Source organism: Lissotriton vulgaris, chromosome 2_1 (assembly GCF_964263255.1).
Source record: "Lissotriton vulgaris chromosome 2_1, aLisVul1.2, whole genome shotgun sequence".
Classification (NCBI taxonomy): domain Eukaryota; kingdom Metazoa; phylum Chordata; class Amphibia; order Caudata; family Salamandridae; genus Lissotriton; species Lissotriton vulgaris.
The window spans coordinates 368,572,356-368,580,450 of NC_141687.1; positions in this window are offsets into that span (position 1 = coordinate 368,572,356).

Below are 8,095 nucleotides of genomic sequence, written 5' to 3' on the forward strand. Positions count from 1 at the left end.
GCAAAGTCTCCCTAGGACAGCCCACAGTTTACCTCTAGGTACCAGATCGAACGCGGATTTTGAATCCACGAAGATCAGATGGAGGCTGCCACCCTTTATAGTGACTGTTTTCCAGTTCAAGAGTAGGAGCCTAAATATTTAGTCTATGGTGGACGTATTACTCATAAAGCCAGCTTGGAATGGGCTTAATATTTTAAATTTGTCCGTCCAGGGCTGGAGACGAGACAACATTATCCGGGCAACGATTTTCTGGCTAGGGCCAATTAAACTTATGGGTCTGTAGTTGGAGGGAAGAAGTGGGGAACCCTTTTTATGAACAGGCAGAATTTCTGTGCCAGCCCATGTTGCTGGGATTGTCATTCCCTGTAGTATGGCTTTAAACAGGATCTACAAATAGGGGCCCCAGATTGTTGGCTCAGTGCGGAAGAGGTCTCCTGGGATCTTATCAAGTCCAGGAGCTTTGGAAGGGGCAATTTGCTTACGGCACTGGCTATTTCTATAAGAGTTATCTGAGGGATCTCTAGGCAGATGTCCTGCGGTGGGGTGATATCTTTACCTGTACTATTCCCCTCTTCTTCCAACCTTAGGTAAAAGGCCTCAGGTGACTGGTAATTCCACCTCCACGACCAGGGTATTATGATCCCGGTCATGTCGTGCCAAAACAGCAAAATCTACCACCCTGTGCCAAATCCCGATTTCTATTAGGATGTAGTCTATAATGGAGAAGTGTCCTGGTCGATTAAAAGTGTACCTCCCTGGTGTCTGATTTGGTTCGGCCATTGCATTCCCTAAGTGAGTGATTTAATTTGGAGGACCAACTGTGTCCAGGCCCTGTTTGGTGGGATGCTTACCTCAGAAATTGCCCATTATGGATCTTCTTCACTGGGAGTTCCTCCGTTAAAGACCATTCAGGTGCTCAAACTGGCAGTTAGTCGCCACCAATAACCAACAAGTCGTTTGTTTGACATGATAGATATGATCAAACAGAAACCTGGGCACACAAATAAATATCAACAGTTAATACAGCAATTAGTAGTGAATGATGTCGACACCGGTAGTTCTCTTTGAAGGTTTTTTTATATGCAGATGTTCTTTAGAAAAAACAACAACGCCAGCCGACATGTATTTTGTCAATAGTCAATGCCTGTGACTCTTCAGGGCTTAGGGGGCGTGAGGATGATATCGATGATCCGGTGATAATTCCAACCCGGAGTGCGGGTAAAACAGGTAATAAAGGGTATCTTTGCAAGATGAGTTGTCAGACGGGCGAGTGCGGATTCACTCTTCCGACGAGACGAGACGAGCACAAGGAGAGTTCTGCTTTATCAGGCTCTTCCATTGTCACGGACGCACTCGTGAACATGCTGTGTGATGTGGATCGGAATATATTCATCTGGTGAATTAGGTGTTCTGGAGGAAACCACAATGTTATGATCCTGGCAAGAAGAAACTTTAGTCATAGCGTGGTAGCACATCGCACTCGGGCAGCGACCCTGTATTTATGCAGCTGGGGAGGACAACATATTCCAGCAGGGTTGAGTAAAATATGCAGCAAGATAACCCTGGGCGGAGTTTGTGGAGTTGCACTAGGCGGAGCTACGCAAATTGCATAAAAAACCTCTGCCGCACTACACGGAGCTCCGCAAGCAGCGGAGTATGGTAGAAAAATGATGTTTGCTGTGATTGCACAGTGCAAACAAGCATCCAGCACTGTGCAATCGTTGCGAACAGCACCGTGCACAGTGCAAGCTTACCTTTTCTGCCGCTCAAGTAGATTTTTACACGAGCAGTAGCTTTCTCAACGCGAACGGGCAGTTTCTCAACACAAGTGGTCGCGAAAATACGCGACCACTCGCAATGATAAACCTGACACCCTGCATTGAGAAATCTCTCCAGGAGGTTTATTTTCCACGCAAGCGCTCACCAACTTGACGTTGGTGAACGCGAGCGAGGTAAAAAAACTCTGCGCGAAGCGGAGTTTTGGGGAACTCTACGAGCTTCACGTAACGCGGACTGCGGGAAACTCCGCAAACTCCAAGAGCGGAGTTCACCGCCCAGGGTTAAAGATAAGGCAAATTATGTGGTGTATCGCAAAACAGTTTATGATTATATTAGTGGATTATTTTGTCATTTTTACAATGTTTGGGCAGTGAGTTCACCTAGATAGTACCAGTTTATTATAGCAATAAGCAACAGCAAGGTGACCAGTCAACCTTTGCAAAAGGCCTTCTACTGCGCTGCAACATGTGCTGATGTTTCACTTTTAGTAACTTTTGATGCTACTAACAGTTTATGCTAGAAACAAAAATATTTTTTGATAAAATCTGCACATTATGCAGCAGATGATGGATTATGTGGCAAATGCGGCACATCTATAGTTTAGCAAAAAAATGCTGCAGCCGCACAATTCCTGTGGCCTTGCCCTTATGGTACTGGGCTGACATATTAAACCCTCATCACCAAGATTACAGTGTAATATGATTGTTGTAGTCCAATCTCAATGCATATCAGCAGTACCATTGGAGAGTTGTTAGCCTATATGACATATACATGGATCAGTCTGAATATGTGTAACAAATTACACTGGCCGGCCACTCTTTACAATGATAATGATTCTTATCCTAGTGGACTTTTTATCAACTGCAGTGCTTCCATTAGAACGCTCTGGACTGGTACCTTGAATTCCTCCGATCTGAAGACATTCTTTAATGTCTTCCTCTCCAGACATGTTGAGGATGGTCATAAATGTTTCTTCCTACAACTTGAGATGAACTGAGGTTGAGAACGACCACGAGTTGCCATGCCATGCTTTGGTACCTGTGCTTTGAAACACTCAAGTACCTTTAATTTTGAGGTTTAGAACCTGTTTTTAGTCTTCGCAACATCCTGTAAATATGTTGATTTAGTATTAATTTTGACCATTCTCTCCTGCAAGCATGTTTTTGTTTGTTTTTGGTGGCATCTGCAGCATGAGACGGCACATTAGACAGTCATTGTTTTACCCCCTCTTTGGCCTGGACTTGCAGCTCAGGATCCATAAACTTCTACTTCTTTTACTGCCTGGATCCATGATAGAAGAGTTTGGCAGGTTGCTAATGAGTGATGACCGAGTGATATCAGAGCATGGCAGTGAATTCTGTTTGCCTTGTTTCAAGGTTCTTTGTCCACTCAAAATGAATGTATGCACACTCCTGCACAGCAAGAGGTGCTTGGTGTACTTTTGGGGTGTCCCAAGGTCTTGTGTGTTGCTCTTGCTGTTTCTGTTCTCAAGGGATTCAGTTCCACAATCCAGGAATTTCCAATGCCTGATAATTTCCCCTTCTGATATTTTACGCAGGTGCTATTCATTGGGTGAGGTATTTAGCGCATGAGCTAAATATCACATTCAGTATTTACAATTTGTGCTAAATAATGCACATTAGCTATTTAATACATGCGCTAAATAAAGATTCTGCATCACACAGTAAAAGCCCATAAAACAGTGCTATTTAACACGTGTTATTTACAAGGCCGGTGGTACTGCTATTTACCCTACCACAACTTTTGTATTATTTACTACCAAACGTGTAATCAAAGCCTTACTCTGTTCTTTGATCGAAGCCAAACGCGAGGTCTCTAGAGGAGGTGTGGTGTGATCAAATCACTATATGCCAAGCATGAGCCAGGCAACAACGTTTTAGATTCCCTAAAGCTTTGTAGTGTCTCTTTTGGCAGACAACTGTATGGCATGTTACAGTAGTCCGGCTGTGATGCATTACTGGTAGCATCAGTCATACACCTCGCTCTTCACAACAAGTGCTCACTGCCGGTCCTATATATTTCCTATAAAAAGTGCTTTTAAATTATGTCCTATAGCCTTTGCCTCTATGTGGGAATTCACTGTGAGAAATTATATGCAACTGGCAGCCAGTGTTTTGTACTGTTCCATGCAACATCCCTCGCCACAATCTTGGGGCCTGGCTGTAGGCCGTCTGTTGGTGTTTGCTCAAATCCTCCTCTTGTGCTAGCTGAGGGAGTGTTAGCTGTTTTCTCTTTGTGCAAATCTCCCTATGCGCTCCCCTCCCCCTCCCCCTCCATCGGCACTCTCCTGTGCAGCACATAGCAGGTCTAGAGCCAATTCCGCCATTACTAAAGTGCCTCATGTTTTTCTCTCTCAGGGTGGTAGAGCTGTGTGAAACTCCTCGTCAATACAGCAACTTTGTTGAGGATTCCTGACGGCTGTCAAAGCATCAAACTAAAACTAGAAGAAGGGAACCCTGGTGACCCCGAAGTACCTGGTGCATACTGCCTATCGCCGCCTCCTGTCTCGGTTCGGAGAGGCAGTGGATCTCTTGGACAGCAGGGATGAAGGGCTGCTGGAAATTATTTTATTTCAGAATGATGAGCACGTCAAAATGTGATTTTTACATATGAGAACAGTAATGGCTGGCTCAGTGATTTGAAGCACAGACCTCCAGTGTTTGCAATTTTATTTGATTCATTTTATGATTGACATGAAAGAAATGTGAATGATGCAATTGCTTTTAATTCGCTTAGAATGAAGCTGATCAGAACTTGGAACAGATTCTGCTGTGCAGAGCAGCCCTCCTCTGGTCAGCAAGTGCATCGTGTCAATAAACATTCAAAACATTTCTCCACTTCACGTCTCTGGTAAATGGTGTTCCACGCGAATGTGACTCACTTTGGGGCATGTTTGGGGAGGAATTTGGCTGTAGGCCCCGCAGAGGTTGCTGGCTCTTTGGCCTCTGGTTTGTGGCTCAGTCACTGTGGTGTGTCTGCATAGGTGCACCCATCTTTAGCCTAATAGGTTCTCCATGTTATGCCTTGCATCCATATCTGAGTGTGCAGTGTAGATGTGAGAAAGGCTCAGAAGCTCCTTTAGAATCTCTCGGCTTGATGATCTTGTGGTAAAGCAGGGGTCTTAGAGAGCCTAACCCCTAGATCAAAGGTCTTAAAACTGGGGGGTGAGCCCCACCTGGGGGGGTCTTACGTGATCTCGGGATGGGGGTGAGGGGAGCACCGGACTCTGGCCAAGAGAAGCATCACGCTTTGTTTTGAGCGTTAAAAACATGAGCAGCAGTAAGCCACTTCGTAATGGGCCATCACTAACGACTTTTGTCATTTATATCCTGAATGGAAATATGTGTAAAAAGGAGTAATAGAGCTGAACTAAAATGTTCAAATATGTTTAAACATATTTAAACATTGCCAATTTAGCAGCATAAGTGTGGAAAAATTAAGGCGCCATCCCAGGATGTTTTTTTTTTTTACAGAGGGCTGGGGGGAGGGGAACGCAGCATAAGGAATTTTGAAGACCACTGCTCTAACTGATGATTATGTGTATCTGCAGGTCATAGGGTGCCATTGATTTGTCGATATTTGAATGTGGTGTACTGTCATTAGAGAGGGCTGTTGGTGCCTGTCTCTTGTCAAGTACAGCCTACTACTTCAGGACCAGTGGCATCTGTGAAGGGTGACTGTATTGAGTACATGCCTGTGGGTCTCTCGCCTGTGGACTACTGTGGGTCCCTTCAATGCAGCTCTTGGGTGGCTCCTTGAGTGCTATTATCCTGGCTACCTGTAAGTAGTCCATGCCATAGGATAATTCACAATTTTTAAAGCACTCGTATCTTCAATCATAATACAGTCATTAAACAGTAAATCTCAAAGCAATTGGTTGAGTTCTTGATTTCTTTTCTTTAATTTCCACAGATCCTCCAATCCCTTATGCCAACGCGTTTCGTCGTAATAGGGGGTGACCCTACGGCTTCCTCAGGGCTGGAAGTAATATAAAATACGTATTTGTAATGACAGTCACTTATATATTCTAGTCATCCCATAATACCCAAAAATGTTGCAACCCAGTGCAAAGGGCTATCAAAGTAAAAGTTGTGAGCAGTGTGAGTACAAAAATATAAGTAGTGACTTTGCAGCACTCCAACAAACTAATATAAACAAATTCACATTTGATGGCAAAAGTATTTTTAGATAGAACATACCCTGCCCAATTAAGTATTCAAGCGATTATCATCGATATTCTAACATTTCTTGAAAAAACTTCTTGTATACACTACACATTAACATCCAGTATCTACTGATTGCGTGACATTGTGATGATCTAACTACCACCATAGTGTAGGTTTATATGAATAGAACCCTTTGTGATTAGGACCAAATATGCTCAGGCAAATATGTGCCTCTGTCTTTCCTTTATATGATTCTGTGGAGCCAAATATAAGATATATTTAGTAGGCAACGGTCTCTCAAGACACCTGTTTTAATCAAAAAGCGCATCATTTCCCATCAACAATTCTTACCTCAAAATTGGTAGTCCACTATGCAATATTCTTTACCTCTTTGTTAAAATATACCTCTCTTCATATGAAAATACTCCCAAACCCTAAAAAGTAACATGACCTGTTAAAGCCATACTATAGTCTGAGTGCAGACTTATTACACTTGTATGAATCAATACCCTGATTTGAATGAAAAACGTTTCTTACCTCCAACTATTGAAGGTTCTCCAAAGTAAAGTAAGTGTTGAAGTCAAATCCTTGGTTAATTCCAGAATCCGTATATTCCCATTATTTCCGTGACACTGATATTAAGTCACACAGTTCCTAAGGAAGTTTGAAAAACCATAAAATATACAACACCCCACCAGCTAACCAAACAATGTCCAAATTAAGTTATATCCGTGCAAAGTATTAAACATATACCTTCCCTGCCCACGCAGCTCTACAAAGTAGAATTTACAAGCACAATTATTTATACAACGCGCGAATGCGATATATTTAATTAAAACGTACAGTATCTTAACTTTGCCACATTAGCTCTGTGACTATTTGCATGATAATGTCGTGATTAGAAATGAGAAAATGTTAGGTCCTTCAATATTGGGCACCTGAAATACATGATATAGCCCACACAGGTTCACTCTCTTTTAGCCTGTGTGTCAAGCAACAACCCAAAAAAAGCATTTGCAATGTAATAGGTCGGCATTAGTAAAGTTTGAGCTATTGGTATTGTAAATGACAAATTTTGTATTCATGTGTTGGTTTTGAAAATAGCAAAATTAATAGCTTTGTTATTTACAATGCAAATAGTTATAACCTTCGCAAATGTGACAACTATAGCATTTGTAATGCAATATGTGTTGTATTTACGTGACTTAGATGTATTGATATTACTAATAACAATGGTTTTTAATTTTTTTAAATAATTAATACTTAAATAAGTTATTGTAATTTATAATGGTAATAGCTTAAACTTTTGTAAATAACTTTTGTGAAGATTATGTTCAGTGTACTTTATTATGACGAAAAACCAAGAACAAAAGTGAAATATTAACATCTTTTTGTGACATTTGTAATAAAGCTTGAAACATTGAGAGAAAATATTTGAACCAGTTGTTGTTGAATGGTTGCACAGATTGATGCTGTGGTGGCGCTGAGTGATGTTGCTGTGGCGACCAGTGTTGCTGTGGCGTTCAGTGATACTGTGGTAGCTCATAGTGATGTCGTGGTGCCCCTGAGTGATGCTGTGGTGGTGCTGAGTGATTCTGTGGTGATGCGATGGATAGATAGTGAGTGCGATAGATAGAGTGAGTGAGATAGATAGAGAGAGTGAGGGCGATAGATAGAGGGAGGGCGATAGATAGAGTGAGGGTGATAGAGTGAGTGCGATAGACAGATAGTGAGGGCAATAGATAGAGTGAGGGTGATAGATGGATAGAGTGAGGGTGATAGAGTGAGGGCAATAGATAGAGTGAGGGTGATAGATGGATAGAGTGAGGGTGATAGAGTGAGGGCAATAGATAGAGTGAGGGCGATAGAGTGAGGGCGATAGAGTGAGGGCGATAGATCGATACAGTGAGGGGCGATGGATAGCTAGATAGAGTGAGGGTGATAGATAGAGTGAGGGCGATAGATAGAGTGAGGGCGATAGAGTGAGGACGATAGATAGAGTGAGGGCGATGAATAGATAGATAGATAGAGTGAGGGCAATAGATAGATAGAGTGAGGGTGATAGAGTGAGGGCAATAGATAGAGTGAGAGCGATAGATAGAGTAATTATGTGGGATGTAATTATTTGG